At 37.9% G+C, this 18,301-nt stretch overlaps 1 long non-coding RNA gene across 1 annotated transcript; it reads right to left on the reverse strand.

Moving 5' to 3' along the window:
- Positions 1-10,151: 10,151 nt before the first annotated feature.
- LOC307154210 lies at positions 10,152-16,105 on the reverse strand. The gene is made up of 5 exons (XR_013820305.1): positions 15,687-16,105; positions 15,431-15,458; positions 15,028-15,274; positions 14,466-14,627; positions 10,152-10,602 (listed from the first exon to the last, which is right to left on the reverse strand). It is a non-coding gene; the product is annotated as an uncharacterized lncRNA (long non-coding RNA).
- Positions 16,106-18,301: the final 2,196 nt, after the last annotated feature.

An 18,301-nucleotide genomic window follows, 5' to 3' on the forward strand; every position in this document is an offset into this window, starting at 1 on the left:
GTCTGACATTAATGACAACTGAGATCTTACAGTGTGACATGGTGTTTACAGTGATGATCATGTTCGTACAGTCTGACAAGCAACAATCATAAAGGACTATTATAAATCGCACAGTGTGGCTTTACCGCTTGCTCCATTTCTGTAAATCCATTTTTGTGAATTAAATAAATAAATGATTGACTGTTGCTCTGTTCTTCATCAACACGAGTTAACTAACTAACTGGTGAGACAGACTTACTGCAGATGGAGATTATTATCGTAATCTACTGCTTTTCCTGCAGTTCCCTGATGTGAAATGTTGAATTTTCTGTTGAATTTGAACCACTGAATTTGTGGAAGTGAATTTGTAAAGCGAAATAAAATTCGATCAAAAATTATAGTTTGTATTTTTAAACAGACCGAATATTTTAGAAGTGATATCTGAAAGGTGAATATGGAATTGAAATATGCACAGCTTAAATATACAACCATGTTGAATTTCAGTCCATAAAAATGCAAGCCCTAAAAATACAATGCATTAAAATGCAAGCACGGTGCATATTATTTTCATTTAGTGCAATTCAACAAGCTTTTTTGTCTTTGTAATCTCTGATTACAAAGACAAACTTGCCGCCCAAATTCCTCCTGTTCGCTCAAATAAAGACCTGGGGTCCGTTCTTTGTACGTCGCTTATTACATTCGAGATCAAATGACACATCCAAGATGACATTATCATACTAATCATGGGCTGCGTACAAAAACTTAGGCAGCTGACTTGTTGCCTCGCTGCCCTATCAGGCAATGACTTTGCAGGCAGCGTTTGTGCAGGAAGAGACCTCACAATACTGACTTCGGACAGACTTCTGAGGCAGTGTTTAACGGTTTAATGATCTACAGCAGAATATAGAGCTTTGGTGAAAACTAGTGAATATTTAATAACTACAATAGTAATTTCTCTCTAGAAATGACATAGAAAACGTTGTTAAAAAATGTATGTTAACCCTTTGGGGTCTGGGGTGTTTTTGGGGTCCTTGAGATGTTCTGACATGCCCTGACATTTGTGCTTTTTTCAGTTGCTTATAAACATATTAATGACAAAGGTGTAAATTCACTCTATATAGCACAAACAGGACTACCATAATATGTGAGCCACATGTATGTACATGTTTTCATTTTTGAGAGAATAATGTTTATGCATGGTTATTGAAAAAACTAAAAATGAAAGTTTCTGAAATAAGGCCACAAAACACATACTAAATATGTGTAAATAAGACTTTTGACTAATGGCTGTCGTCTCCTAGAGTTTTTTTCTTCAAAATGATGTGAAAATCATCCTGCCTAATCATTCACATAAAACGATACATTGATTTAAGTTTTGTGAAACACTTTTAGTTTGGAAAGCCAATATGCAGATGGGGCGTAAACGATCCAACAGCATCATGCATATTTAGTAGTTCACACCTGATGAGACAATGTCCCTGCATACTTAATGAGCCATTCATTCAGGTGTGTCACCTATAGCTAACTTAAATATACAAGCTTCATAAAAATGATCATTCTAGAAGAAAATTTCAGATGGCATTTTCAGATGGCATATATATATATATATATATATATATATATACACACACTACCAAATTGGTTCACAGTTGGAAGCATCGCAATTTTTTTTATTTTTCCACAAATTGTGCTTGCAAATTGTATTATATCCAAGGTAAACATGTCTAGTAATTGTGCAGTTAATTCTCATACTGTATTTTCAGTTTTGGAATATTTATCCTCTCCCCAAATTTGTCACCAATAAAACACAATACAAATTATTTAAAGAAAATTTTTTTTTTACCTTTTAATAGTTTGTTTACATCTACCTTGTAAATATATCTTTTTTATTAAAAAGGTTACAATTACAACAACAATTCAAGTGTAATCTTTCTTTGAAAAACCTAAAGTATACAAAACATATTATTTGATGACTTTATTTTTGACAAAACATACTATATTTAACATATGAGCAAAATTGGCAAACAAAAGTTTATTTGATGTGGCAGTCTATTGTGCAGTAAAAACTTTATAATCTATTCAAAACTAGTCAACGTCTTTCAAAACTAAAGTATACATTTTATCATACGTATTTCAAAGTAAAGGATTTATTAGTTAGTTGATGACTTTATTTTTGACAAAACACATACAGTATATATTCCTCATCTCAGTATAGCAATAGAGTTTGCTAAAAGCTGTTCATTCAATACAGCAGTATTTGAAAATCGATAATATTTTGTAAAATTACATTTATATTTGCATTTATGTCAAAACCTAGACACTTTTAAACATCAAAATGACATTTATTAATATGTATTCGTGTCAAAATGACATATAAACAGATTTTCCTATTCAATTTTGCATGGAAACGCTTCCAAGACGCTTGCGTGTCGCGTGAAATATATATATATATATATATAGAACATATGAGCAGAAATTGCTAAACAAAAGCTTATTTGATGTGGCAGTATATTCTACAGTAAAAACTGTACCCAAATCTAGTCAACAAAATGTTGTCTTTCATATTTCGCCTGACTGTAACGTTGTTTTTATGAAATATTAGGGCATATAAATGTTAATTTGCAGTTTAATACGTTGCTTATACAAATAGCCTACATTTTATTTCAACATATTTCAGTCGATTTTTACTCATCTCAGTATAGCAATACAGTTTGCTAAAACATCATCATTCATTCACACACGCCATTTAAATTTAAACTGTCTTTTTGCGAGCTGTGGTAAACAGCGCGCATCTCTGCGGCTGCCGTTCATTCACAGAAACGCGATTCACTTGAGAAGGAAAAAAAAACTTACTACAATATTCCTCAGCTCGCTCCTCGATATACCCGCACTTCTGAGGGACATTTTCCATTATTATTATTCCTCACAGCGCTGCGAGACGGTGTAAACAAATAATGATCTGAATAAACTTGTGTTTTCTCGAGCTGATGGGGGCGTTCACAGGTTTGCGTGGATTGCCTCAGACATTTGCATTTGAATAGCGCGCGCTCTCCGTGGGCGGAGTCACATTACATTTGAATGAGCTGTAATGAGCTTGACTGGAATCGCTCTCTTTTAATACAGATTTCACAAGATGAGAATATTTGTTTTTTATATAAATTACTTCATTTAAAAGAAGAGAATTCAAGCTTCATGTCTGTGTGTCTGTATGTCTGTTTGACTGAGTATTCGCTGAGTTACAGTTCATTTTCGGACGCGTTTCAGAATGAATAGAATTCTATTCTATTCTATTCTATTCAGAATGGACTACACTGACAGAGAGAAGGCAGAACTCGCATCACGTTTATTTTTCTTTATTTGGCAAAAAGCACAACACTTTGTTTTTATTGTGAGTATACACAAAAATAATACACATTTAACAGAATCGATTGATGTATGAAACTTGTTTGTAATATCAAAGTCAACAGAGCAAAATGAATTTCTTTTTAACTGATAAGAAAAAAAGCGAGCTGGTATCGCCGGCGATACCGCCGACCCCAGGGGGTTAACACACAAACTAACGACCAGCCACAACTTTTAGACACCATCTTTATTTTTCTAGCTCTTTCCTCTCAAGTGCTTCCAGAGGATGCTGGGTCTTATGTCTTCGGCCTCTGCAGTGCTTCGACTGGGCTTGCTTTTCATGCGCCCTCTCCAGCACTGGCTGAAAACGCGGGTCCCGCTTCGAGCATGGACCTCCGGCCGCGTTTGCCTCAGGGTGACTCAGAACTGTGTTACAGCACTGGATCCCTGGAAGGTGACAGACTGGTATCAGTCAGGCGTGGATCTGGGAATGGTCTCGAAACGAAAAGTAATCTCGACAGACGCCTCCAACTTGCTAAGAGCAGCGCATGTACCAGGGCCCGGACATCCTGTCCAGAGACAATGTTTCCCCCGGGGAATGGTCCCTGCACTCTCAGGTAGTCCAGTTACTATGGGACACCTTCGGAAGAGCGGAAATCGATCTCTTTGCGTCACCAGAGAACGCGCACTGCCCAATATTTTTCATGAAACACAGGGACGCGCTGGCCCGCGACTGGCCCAGCCGCCCGCTCTATGCGTTTCCTCCGATCGCGCTATTACCACAGGTGATCAAGCGAATCAGGGAGAACGAATGCTCTGTGCTCCTCGTGGCGCTGCTCTGGAGGAACCAAGTTTGGTTCCCAGAGCTGATGCAGCTAGTGAGTACGACCCCATGGCCGATTCCGGTGAGGAAGGATCTCCTCTCCCAGGCCAGAGGCGCGATTTGGCACCCGCGCCACGACTTATGGGCCCTGCATGCATGGGCCATCAACAGGTACCCGCTGATCTCCCAGCGGGAGTGTTGAATACAATTACTCAGGCTAGAGCGCCCTCTACGAGACGGCTCTACGCTTCTAAATGGTCAGTGTTTTCCGGCTGGTGCTCGGCCCGAAACACAGATCCACAACGCTGTAGCGTTACGGAGATTCTCTCCTCTCTACAGGAGCTTTCAGGCAGTCAGAACAACTCTTTGTTTCATTTGGTGGCCGTACTAAAGGGCTAGCCACGTCGAAAGAGAGCCTATCCAGGTGGATAGTTGACGCTATCTCTCTAGCTTATAGGTCTAAGGGCCTTCGATGTCCTCTGGGCATCAGAGCTCATTCCACCAGAGGCATGGCCTCTTCGTGGGCATGGTCCAGCGGAGTTTCACTCCAGGATATTTGTATGGCGGAAGGCTGGGCCTCTCCGTCTACATTTATGAGGTTTTATAACCTGGAAGTTCCCGCCTTACAGGCTAAACTGTTGTCAGTCTAACATAACACGTACTGTTCTGCTCGACTCGATTGTCTATCCCGGCTGTTCTACCATACTAAGCACCCATTCCCCCTACTCAGGAATGGTTAATTATATTCTTAGGCCCACCCCGGTCGGCCAAGATATTACCACTATTATGTGTATCCCCGGGCACATGCCCTTGGGAATATATATGTGGACATCACTAGCATGCACAGCGTTTTACATTGGGTTCCCGTAGAGTACTCGTAAGAGAACGCTCTCGGTTACTAACGTATCCTCGGTTCTCTCTAGATGAGGGTACGAGTGTTGCGTAACCCTGCCGTGCTTGTGCTGCTTTCTGGTTTCGCTTCAGTATGAAAAACCAAAGAACAACCTATCTGGACTCTGCTTATATAGTCTTAAGCCACGCCCCTTCTGGTGGGACGTGACGTGCACGGGCGCCCGTGCCCTCATTGGTGCTTACGTCACGGGCAGTCCCTCGATAGGTTGCAGCAGTTGCTGCAGAGCAACCAATAGGCGCGAGCTGCCTCGCCTAGGTCTGCTTATGCAGCAATGCGTTTTAAATTAATGCAAAAATTAAGGATAATTTTTTGGCTTCAGTATTCTCGAGAAAAGGGATTTTCCCGTAGCGTAATCTAGCTTACACAACACTCGTTCCCTCATCTAGAGAGAACCGAGGTTACGTTAGTAACCGAGAGCGATTGTTTTGGCTTCACAGCAGCTCTAGAATAAAGTTATTGTCCAGCTAAAGTTAGTTTTGATTGATTCACCTCCGTTGCAAAGATCATTAGTTATTAACTTAGGGGCCGCTTACACAACACCGTTCTAACAGAAAACCCTTAACGCGCTCCGGCCCGCTCATTTGCACAACAACAGTGCCTGGTGGCTCGAGAACGCAAACTTTGAAATAGGTTCCAAGGTGCAAGCCTTGAAAAATTTTGGGGGAAAAAAGTTATCTCTGTGCAAACTTCAATAATGCTGATGGCGTGCACATGCATATTACGTGTTTAATCTATAGGTTTGAATATGTGCGCAGGCCTGTAGTCTTTCTTTAGAAATTGACCTCAACAAATTACTTGTCTGGCCTTAAAAATGTATAATACAGAATTATTTATCGCTTCCGCTTAGCCATGTGAACTGTAATTATTTTTGACGTTTTATCTGTGCAGAGTTAAAGGAAGGTCTTCACACGGGAGAGATTAGTTGACACTTCAGGACTGTGTTGTCGTCGTGTCCAGACGCAGGTCCTTCACCAGCTCTGGATACGGCCTGGATACGGCCTGGATACGGCGGAATGCGGTAAATCTCGGGATAAACAGATAGACTAATATTAGCGTAGACGCCATTCTTCTTATTATATAACGAGTACATCAGGATTTATCTGAACTGTTCCCGGTTCCGGCTGACCTAATCTATGCAGCCTAACGTTTAAGTTTATAATGTGTTATGTGTATGCTAGGTCAAAGAGCTTTCTGACCCGCATTTTTGGACAGAGCGCAGAGCGGCATTTTTAAAAGGACGGAGCGTCGCCCTATTTCCCGCTCCAATTTCGCTCCGCGCACACCACGATTCTGAAGCATGCTCAGTCAACCTGACTCAGTCTACTGTTGATGACTGCAAGATGGATTCTATTTTCAGTCAAAACTCGGCTCAATAATGGTGTTCAAACAGTAGGCTACTTCAAAAAGGAAAATAAGAAGTCATAGGCTATAGGTATAGGCAGGGACGTGCACAGACAATTTGAGGGGCAGGGGCTCAAGTGAAATAAAGGGCACTTCTCATAATTACGTATTTTTTTTTCTTTTTTTAAACAAAAAAGTATATATATGTACGCAACTCTAACTTCCTTTTTAAAAAATTAATTAAAAAAGTTAATTAATTTTATCTTCCTCAAACTCACGCAATTGTTTCATTTTCAAAAGATGTCTACAAAATAATCAGTTCACACAGAAACCATGGTCTCCTTAGTATTCACTAGGTTTATAGAGCAGCAAAGGAAACCATTCCACAATGTGCATTGATACAAGCCCATTTAAATTTTAATCCTGCGCGCTGCGCAAAAGTTCAGTTATAAGAATGTTGGCCTAATAGTTAATTTAGTCTACTTTTGAAACGTTTATGTATATTTTTTTATATTTTTGTTTATATAAATTTTATTTATATTATTAGGCCCATTTATTCGTTTTATTTTACAGCAGTTTGTGTGTACAATGCAGTAGCGTAGCCAGAAAAGAGACTCTGGGTGTGCATCTGAAAATCTGGGTGTGCCACATTTATTGTCAGATTACTGTGCAAAAGTATTAACCATAACCACATAACCATGCCCCACACAACCATAAAACTATATCAAATATAACTATACATCAGGATCGCCAATAACTCAGTCATAACATAGTGGCTGAAAAAAATCTCTGTTTACTGTGTTCGAATTGTGTCAAAGCTCTTGGGGGGGGGGTCGTTTTTTTTGTTGTTGGTTTCAGCTTGTTACCTCTTGGGGGGTCCGGGGGCATGCCCCCCCGGAAGAAAATTTTGTACATTTTAAAGATAAATTCATTAATCTGGTGCACTTTGAGTCTCCCGAGTCTAGGGGTGTCCATGGTTAACCGATTAACCGATTAACCGTTAAAAATTGCGTAACCGAGTGAAACATTTTGCTCGGTTAAGTGGCGTCAATGGTGTGCATTGAATTTAGTTGTAATACATTTTTGCACCACCAGAGACCGCTAGACCAGTTTTCTTATATGAAGCGGGCAAAGAAAGCGCGCGTCCGAGAGTGAAGGCTGTGCGCGAGCCAGAAACAAACATAGTATCCGCGCCACTGATCGCAGCACAATAATATCTGTCTGCAGAGCCGCAGAGCCACAGCTGTACCCCAGCAGTTTTACCCCGCGCATGCGCAGTTTCATCACAACAGTTTTACCCGCAGAGTCCGTTTACCGTTACATTAACCCATACAATTTGTATTATGCATTTCCTAAACATGTACTTGCTAATCAAACACTTTATATGAACAAACTACTAATCTATAAAACACAATCGGTCTTCCGACCTTTTACTATTGTGTTGATATGCGCGAGGGAGAGAGAGCAATGCAGCGCTCGTGTTGTTTGAAGGCGGTGAGAGTGCGCGCGCGCGCTTCCGGGGCTCTCTCACTGTTTGTTCTTATGCGCCCTGTCCACTGATCTAAATAATTAGTTGTTACGACGACTTATTTGTTCCCTCGTTTTAATAAATCGTGGACACGTTGAACTAATTCCCTCCCTCATTTTGATTTAACGAATTACAACGTGGCCAAAAACAGTTTGATACTATTAGTGAATGCTAAAGACCTATTTTTTGTGAATTGGTGAATATTCAGGTGAATTATTTCGTGGCCACGAATGAATAATAATTATTAAACTGTTTTTCTTACCTGTGAAGATAGCTCTTCAGTGAAGGCCGACTATTCTCGTACAGCTTTTTATTCCTTTTTTTTGTGTGTGAATTGGTGAATATTCAGGTGAATTGTTTCGTGGCCACGAATTAATAATACCTCAGCACGTTTTACAAGACCCTTCTCGATCGCAGCGGCAACGAGCACTTTGATCACTTGATTTAAAAAACAAAACATTTCAGCGCTAGATAGATCGCCTAAAAAAAACAACGAACGAAATGAATGCTCTGCTAGTTAACTGGAGATGTTTGGTTTATTTGTATTGGTATTCGTGTCGCGAGATGTTTCAAAAGTGGTGGGGATATCGACCTTAGAAAAAGTGGTGGGGACATGTCCCACCCGCAAATTACGCCTATCTCGGGGTTGCGGCGCGCACGGTTAACCGAGTATTAACCGCTAAGGGCCTCGGTTAACGGTTAATGAAAAACTTGAAAACGTGCAGCCCTACCCGAGTCTGCTGTTAAAAATAAATAATCCACCCGCCAACCTCCCGAACACTGATGGGCAGTAACGCGTTAGAAGTAACGCGTTACTGTAATCCGATTACTTTTTTCAAGTAACGAGTAAAGTAAGGGATTACAATTGCAAAAACAGTAATTAGATTACTGTTACTTCCCCGTAAGCAGGTTGCGTTACTGCGTTATACTGCGAGACTGTCTCGCGACGTGAGCCGTGACTCGTGAGTGACAATGACATGAGCGCCGCGAAGTCAGTGGTAAACACTATGGCAAGCGATCGCGTTCAAAAGTCTGTAAACGAAACGCGTGAATTTTGAGGCGTCAACACGCACCGTTTGTCCGTGTTCAGACGTCATGTTTATTCATGAACGATGTCATAATGGTAAACTGTATGCACGTGCAAACATCAGACGTTATATTTGTTCATGAGGGATAATGCATTGGTACGTTGTGAGTGATGTCAGTCTTATGTCATGATTTGTCATGCCTTTTTAAGTTGTTCGTTTAACGTTCTTTCCCAAGGTAGAAAAGTCAACAGCTCTTAGAATGGGTCTTTTATTTTAGCAAACTGCCAAAAAAACCTCTTCAGACTGTGTGCCCATACAGAAATGTAATATATGTCAATATATGTAAATTACATATATAATGTTAGTGCCCATGTATGTCTGCTGCATATATGAGAATATATGCAAAATTCATATATGTAAAACACATATACATATATGAAACATATATTTCAAAATATATCAAAAATGGCCGTTTTCATGTAAGTGCCATATATTTTCCCGTATATGCACATAAATGTGAAATATATGTAAGACGCATATATGTATACACGCATATATGACGCATATATGTATACACGCATATATGGCGCATATATGTATACACGCATATATGACGCATATATGTATACACGCATATATGTATACACGCATATATGACGCATATATGTATACACGCATATATGTATACATGCATATATGTACTTATTTCTATAGTACATACTTTCACATGTATTAGGGATACAAACCTTATATCTGAATGCCTTGAAATTAAATGCCTATAGTTGGAGATTGTCTATTGTGTGAATACCAAATATAGTATTTTAATACAATAATGCAGTGTTTTCTTTGTCATTTTTGACAAATACATCCACAAAGTACCATAACCATATGCCACAGCTTTAAAAATGCATCAGTATCACATGCATGTACACTGTAAAACTTTTCACTGTAAATTTACAGTTAAATACTGGCAGCTGGGTTGCTATACACATACTGTATTTTTACAACACTACTACAGTAAACAGCATTTACAGTACTCCACTGTAATTACCAAATACAGTATATACCACATTTTACATTATTAAACTTGTCGACAGCAATAAATTGTATTTTTACAGGGAATACTGCTTTTATTATTACATAATTAAAATATTATACTTTAAGGTTTCATAAGAGTAGTCACACTAGGAAAAAGAAAACATTTTCTGGGTTTTAAAACATTTATTTAGTTAAATTGCCTTCTGTGAACATGTTGGCTGAATTACTTTTTAAACATAAAATGCAATTTTAACACTTAAACAGGTAACAGTTAGCACTTAATTAAAGGAATAGTTCACCCAAAAATTTAAATTAGCACATGATTTACTCACCCTCAAGTCATCCTAGGTGTATATGACATTATTCTTTCAGACGAATACAATCAGAGTTCTATTAAAAAATGTCCTGGCTCTTCCAAGCTTTATAACGACCATAGTCCATAAAAGTGCAAACGAAATCCCATTCAAAGTCTGCAAGGTTTCGCAGAAGTGAGGACACCTGTAGGCTTACAGTGGTGTTCTTGTTTTGCACAACTTGGCCAGTTTTCTTTGAAGTTACTTGTCCTTTCTTTGTTTTTGATCCACGTTCAGGATTGATGTCAAGAAAGCGTCTAAAAGGCAGAAAAAAACAACAACTAAATATTATTAACTGAGTGTATATATTTTGACAAAGAGAGACAGCACAAAAGCGGTCTAAAACTGAACAACATGAAAAAAATAAAATAAATGCAATGTTGGATGTTGTGAAAAAAAAAATGCAATGTTGGATGTTGTGATCAATAACTGATATTTTTTCTGCCCTGGTAAAATACATCAACTCAATGTGTCTGTTTACATGCACACTGTCAACTAACTAAATTTTTGGAAGTGGGGTTGCCAGATTTAAAGTTTTATTCTACAACTTTTGTCTACTCATCACCCAGCTCATTAACAATATCATGCCCTCATCAGGTCCCATCAGAGTATCAGTGGAAAGGCAGTCTTTAGACTCTCCGTTTATATAGAGCACACACTGCCAGAATCCAGCCCAAACCTTTGTGACAGAAATAATTTAACTTAATTGCAAGCCTTGCAAGTTTATTGCATATATGACAACATGATTTACCAGACTAAATGCATGTTTGCACCCAAAAATTTTAATTCTGTCATTATTACTCACCCTCAAGACTTTTGTTCATCTTCGGGACACAAATGAAGATATTTTTGATGAAATCTGATAGTTTTGTCCTTCCATTGATATCAATATCATTGCAACTGTCAAAGCCCAGAAAAGTGGTAAAAACATTGGTAAATATATAACTACAGTGGTTCAACCTAAATATTATGAAGCAGGGATTCTGCACATTTTTTAAAGTCAAATTTAAGGCTTTTTAAGACCTTTTTAAGACCCGAAGAAATCAAAATTAATACCATGCATTAGGGGTGAGCAATATTGACAAAATATGTCTCGATCGATATTTTCAAAGTTTTCTTGATAATAATTAGATAACATTTTACGGATTGTGTTTCTGTGCTTGGTGCCATGGCTTGTTTAGGCCTGTTGACAGCTGACTGACAAAGATATTCATATTCTATGCAGTGGTCAGTTTACAGCAGTGACAGAAATTAACATTTTTTATTAAGGGGTAATATATTTGCCACCTTAAATTGATTTCAAGGGGCATTTTCACATACGGACATTTGTAGATGTTTCAACAAGATATCTTTCACATCTACTGCAGTCAGATTCACCCGTGTTCACTCTGAAGGAATCACTCACATGGCTGGGCACTTGTATGACACATCAAGGATGTTAAGAGGCTAAAAGCAGGTTTAAAAATTGAAGTCAACAGGGTGCAAATTTTAAAAAGAGGATAACACGGTGTAGGCAACACCGATTTTTGTCGTTGTTCTCTGTATTGACAGCACTCCAAATTTACAAAAAAATTAGCTCAATGTTAAAATTGACCGGAGTTCTCCTTTAACCCTCTGGGGTCTGAGCTGTTTTCTGGGCCCTGGAGGTGTTCTGACATGCTCTGACATTTCTGGTTATTTCTGTTACTTGTGACATTTTCATGGCTAAAGTCTAATTACACTGTATTCAGCACAAACTGTGCTACAATAATATATCAGCAGCATGTATGTAAAAGTTTGTAGTTTTGAGATAATGACATTTATGCGTGGTTTGTGAAAATACAAAAATAAATTCTCACTGAAATAAGGTCATGAAACCCATACTGATTATTTCTTCACAAGACTTTTGAAAATTGTATGACGTAGCCTAGAATATTTGCTCTAAAACTATGTGAGAATCACCCTGACTGCTCATTCAGAGAAGACAATATATTGATTTAAAAATTTTACGACATGTTTTGTGTGATAAAGCAATATGCGAAGGGGCGGATCATCTCATTAATATGAAAGCTTTCCACACCTGAGAAAGACAAAGAACCTCCCTAATGGCCCTATTAGGAGCTTATCAGGGCCCATCATTCTGACCACCCTTGCACAAAGAATGAGGAGATTTAAAAAAGAATGGCTTTTAAAATTGTTTGGATTTATTTACAACACAACATAATCCAAAGATACACAACAAAAAAGTACCATGTTCATGTACAGAGACATGTACTGTGAACGTTGAAGTCAGCAGGACTCAGTGGCATCTAGGCCCTGAAAAAAAAAAAAAAAAAAAAAAAAAGTGAACATACTGATATCAAGAGAAAGGCCTGCACGATTTTGGGAATACATTTTAGATTTTTCTTGTTAAAATTGCTTTTTAAAATTCACAAATACACACACACACTCACACAAATGTTTCCAACAATATATTATATAATGAACACCAGGTTTGTTGTGCCTTGTAGGTATAGGCTATGCGCAGTGCTGCATAAAATAATAACAATATAGCAGCCTATATATATTTTCAAAAATATTTCAGTAACAACTAAGCTAGAGAAAAATATATTGATTATCATGTTACTTCAAATGTTTCCATCCGTTATGATGATATGAAATGAGATAATAATAAAAACATGAAGCCGTTTGGTGCGTTTTGCTTTCATCCAAAATATGATGTGTACATTCAAACGCGATCGCGCAGGAAAATATGATACATTCGGATCGCTATCAAAAATATGATACATTCAAACGCGATCGCGCTCAAATATAAAACATTATGGTTACCATATACATATCTACGTTTGAGCAGATATCCACAAACACAGTAACAGTAAACACGGGTCTAAATATTATAATATTCCCCATATATCTAGCAACAGTTCAACTACAACGTGACATTTATGCAACAATAACAAACTAATATGTAAGAATTTCTTACCTTACACCTTTCTTGTCTTCAAATCGCGTTCTTTTTCTTCTGAGGTAGCCTAAATCCAATGTAAGCTCAGGCACGTCTTTCAAACTCGACGAAAAGTGAAGTGAAGTGTTTTGTTGTTGAGGTAATGAGCGAGACGCGGCCCATGTGGAGATTTGCATGTGAATATCTTTTGCGCGAGTGGGCGTGGCCAAATTAACTGTAATGAGGAAGCGTTTGAGAAGCTGGACATCTTGTTGGTTTTATACAAATTACTTAAACAGAGAATATTTGTTTTCGTTTTGAATCCGATCATTTAAAAGTACACACTTAAATGTTTATAAAGGTATATGGCTCATAAATGTGTGACAAGTATTCGCTGAGTTTTGTTTCAGTTTATAGACGTGCTCAAGAAAAAAAAGTTCACCGCGACGGAGAGGCAGAACGCACACCCTGTTTATTTTCTTTATTTTACAAAAGCACAATGTTTTGGTTTGATTGTAAGTGGACACATACAAAAGGAGAAATATCACAGATTCTTTTTTTATATTTCTTTTTTCTGTATGACTATAAATGACTGAGTAATTTAAGTTTATAGTGCTACAATGTGGAGAAAATCCAGCAAAACGCGCCCGCGCGTTTGTCGACCTCAGAGGGTTAAGGTTGCACTAGTTACATGGATTATTTAAACAATGTTTTTACTAGCTTTCTGGGCCTTAAAAGTTGCAAAGACGTTGCTGTCTATGGGTGGTTCAGAAACCTCTCAGATTTCATCAAAAATATCTTAATTTGTGTTCTGAAGATGAACGAAGGTCTTACAGGTTTGGAACGACATGAGGGCGAGTAATTAATGACAGAATTTTCACTAATCCTTCAACTGAAAACAACTTGCACCGATATATCTTAAAATATATGACTGCCACTGTTTTATCTCAAGATGCACACCAGTAATGTTTTTTTTTTTTTTAATGATACATTATTATAAAAGCTGCTTAAATACCCTAATTTTATTAAGGCCTAGACCTGGCTTAAGCTAAGCCCTGTATGGAAACCAGGGCCATATTGTTCATACCAGTAGTCAACATAATAAATACTGTCAAGTCAAGGTTAGTGACACAATTCAGTCTAATATATATATATATATATATATATGTATGAATGGCAAATATGCCAATGACTAACCTCTGACCAAACTCAAGGTGCTGCCTCTTCCTGGTACTGCAAGCTGAAGTTATAGGAGGAGGCAAACAGCGCTGCCAGGCCAGTGATGAAGAGGCTGTGATCCTTCACACACACCTTGACCTTCCAAACTTAATATCCAGCACTGGTTGCTTAGAGATTGACCTGTAATGGAATAAAAAAGAAAATAAAAAAAAAGAATAAATAAATAATATTAATAATTAAAATAACTACTGTGGGTTCCACTGTGGTTCGATGTAGTTGTCTATTCATAGTTCTATGAATTAAATTTTTCAACTAAAAATTAAAATTGGTTAGAATGCTAAAATGCACTGGCATATAATTTTGTTTGTTTTAAGCATAAACTCACTTAATTTTGACTTATTCTTTCAGAAAACAAGACAATTTTTACGTGTCTAATAAATGCTTCTTCATGTAAGAATTGTAGATATCTGGACTGGAAACAAAATAAAAACACTAATTAAGAAAAACATATTTTGCAGTAGGGTGAGTAAATGATGGCTTTTCATTTTAGGTTTCATCTACCCCTTTAATGTTTACATACCAGGAAATAAGTCGTGGACTTTCTGGCAAATGTAGATTGCTGGACATCAGCGATGCAAATTTCTGAAACAATTTTTAAAAAGGACAGCACAACCTTGATCAACAGAACCCAAAACATAAAACATATTACAAATTAATGAGATTTGCTGAATAATCTCTACTTATCTGCTTGAAGGATAACACCGTCTAACTTCTTTGAATTAGGGAGTAGTTGTAGGACCATGGGATGGCAATCAGGAACAGGCCTACTACATTTGAAAACAGCATTAGGAACATGGATTTTCATGTGCTAGCAAAATTCTGACAACGATTCAAAAGCACGATCACAGAACTGACAGAATTTGACAGCATTTTTTTTTTTTACAACATAGACTATAACTGTAACACTACTTAAAAGCACTTACATTAACAATGGCCATCAGATTACAAAGCCTAAAACGAAAAAAATATCAAATGCACGTCATGCAAATAGCATGGTAAAGGTTGTCTATTATATGAAATGTCGAAGTTAACGTTACTTGGTAAACAGGTGGAACAGAGTCAGTGAATTGCTTGCGCGGCCACGGTAGTAAACCGCGTTCGCAAAATCAAACCAAATACGTGAAAACAATGTAGAAATGCGAACGCAAAAAAAAAAAAAAAACTTATATATTGGCTTACCGTATCACTCAGTTGAACAATTCTCCATCTTCTCAAACTCTAAATCCCACTTATCGTCACGCGCAGGTTAGATTATTCAATGACAAATTCTTCCATCCGTCTTCAGGTAGCTGCTACCGTTAACGTCGTCCATTTTCTGCTGCGTCACAGGCAACTAATGTTTGAAACACGAACCGAACCGAACCGAACCTCAAAAAAGCTTTAAAATTGCTCACAGATTCGCAGACATTGTTTATCTTGATAACAGGAATGATTATTTGTTCAGTTGAATCCCGCTGACAAAACGAGTTTGCCTGTTGTAGCTGCCTAACGTTACTGTCTGCTCGCATGACGCGTCACATTTGAACTGAATTGAGCGCGAAAGAAATCAATCCCACAATGCAATGCCTTTTCAGTCAGTATGATGGTAACGAATTTATCAGGACGAAAACATAAATGTGCTGTATATTTACAGCTGTTCGGTAAAAGATACAGCTTAATACTGTATTATGGAAATACAGTAGCCTACAATTCTGTAAGAAATTCGTTGTAAATTTACAGTAAAGGGTTACAGTGTATGTTTACATACATTTATTAAATATGTTGAAAACAAATATGTATGTCACATATTTATAATTAATGTTGTCCATATATGCGAGAAACCAATACTATACTGTAATATATGCAGATATATGGTATCATATATGCAGGGGCGGAGCTACGTGGTGGCCAGGGGGGGCCACGGCCACCACTGGTCAAGGCTCGGCCCCCCTGCCGGCCCCCCCAAACTCACGGCCCCACCCCCAGTCTGAGGAGGGGGAAAATAAATTTAATTTAAAGAAAAAAACCCTCCTGAGTTTAAATAAATACTCAGAAATAAATACTCGACCCCCGCCGAGTGAACAGGAGGGCGCGAGGGGCGGATTCGCTTTCTGTACGTAAGACAGCTCATCTGCCGCCAGAGCCGGGATTCGAACACGGTCTCTGGCGCTAAAAAGCTTAGATTTCACCACTGAGCCACAGGGGAAGATACATAATTATACCGTTAGAGTGAGTATAGAAGAGAGCGTCATACTTTGTGTCGGCGTTTATTTGTAGGTGTGCATGCTTTGTTTATAACAGACTAAAACACTCTATTTCCACCTTTCGCCGATGAGTGACGCAGATTTGAAAACTCACTCAGCAAACAAACAAAAAGACAATTATGAAAAATAAATTGAATATTGCACTTAAAATGCCATGGTTTACATAAATAAATTATCGCCTAAAAATGACAATTCATATTGTGTCTTTCTGTCATTTGCACTAAAAAATCCCCGTCTCATGTTAAGGTCCCTACGCAGAGGAAACACTGAATTTCGATCTCACCGGTGTGAGTAGAACGTGATCAACTGCTAAATTCAAACTGTGCTTTTTTTTTCCCAACTAACGTGATCATTATAAAGGCGATTCAATGCTTTAGCTAACAAATTTGTGAATATTTTGTATATTTACATCAGTATGTATTGAGTGGTTGTGGTCGTGTGACGACACGTCACCATGGAAACAAAGTGATACGATCTATAACGGTCGCCTTGAAAAGCTTACGCTTGGGAGCAGCTGATTTTTTTTTTAACTTAACTAAGTGTGTGAAAAGGTTAAATATAAATGAATGTTAGGTGGATTATTAAATTATGAAAAGTTCAAAACTGCTATTGTGGCTTCAATCTGGCAAGAAAAGTTTGGATCAGGAGGAGAATGTTTCAAATACAAGAACTGAAGAGGATGAGAGTGAACCAAGCACTAGTGCTGCTAACAACACAACAGCGGCAACTTTGAAAGCGCCGGTGAAGGCAGCAGCAGCAAACGCTACAAAACAGTGAGAAATTATGATGACATTTTATACATTTTTAAAAAAATTACCTGTGTAACAGTGCACACAGTGCAGTGTTGATGTTAAAACTGTGTTGTTACAATGTTTAAAGTGGCTGACAACAATACATATTCTTATTATAAATAAAACTGCCTGTTTTTTTTAGCTGTGCATAACTGTAGCTGAATAGTTAGGCCTACTACGCTACTGTATTTTAATATTGATCATTATGGTGGTACTTGGAGAGCCAAATATTTTCTGAGGTGGTAGTCTACTTGGTGTAAAAAGTTTGAGAACCACTGATCTAAGCACCCATCCCAATAACATGGATTATCAATAAGACATTATTAGTGTCCATAAGGAAGTTCAATCCATTGTTTAGGGCCTGACGAGCCGCGGGAAAACCGCTACTCTGAGTGAGTTTTAAAATAGTAGTTTTTGACAATCAAGTGCCACCCCAAATAAAAGACTGGCCCAAGCTGGCCCCCCCAGAAATAATGTCCTGGCTACGCCCCTGCATATATGGATGAACTCAAATATTTTCTTCACATGTTTGGACACATACATGTTCATATATGCTGCAGGCATATATTGTGTTCTCAGATAAGTCAAATATATGTATAGATATATGTTGCAGTCATATATTGTGTTCTCAGATAAGACAAATATATGTATAGATATATGTTGCAGTCATATATTGTGTTCTCAGATAAGTGAAATATATGTATAGATATATGTTGCAGTCATATATTGTGTTCTCAGATAAGTCAAATATATGTATAGA

This window comes from Squalius cephalus, assembly GCF_949319135.1.
Source record: "Squalius cephalus genome assembly, contig: scaffold_37, whole genome shotgun sequence".
Taxonomy (NCBI): Eukaryota; Metazoa; Chordata; class Actinopteri; order Cypriniformes; family Leuciscidae; genus Squalius; species Squalius cephalus.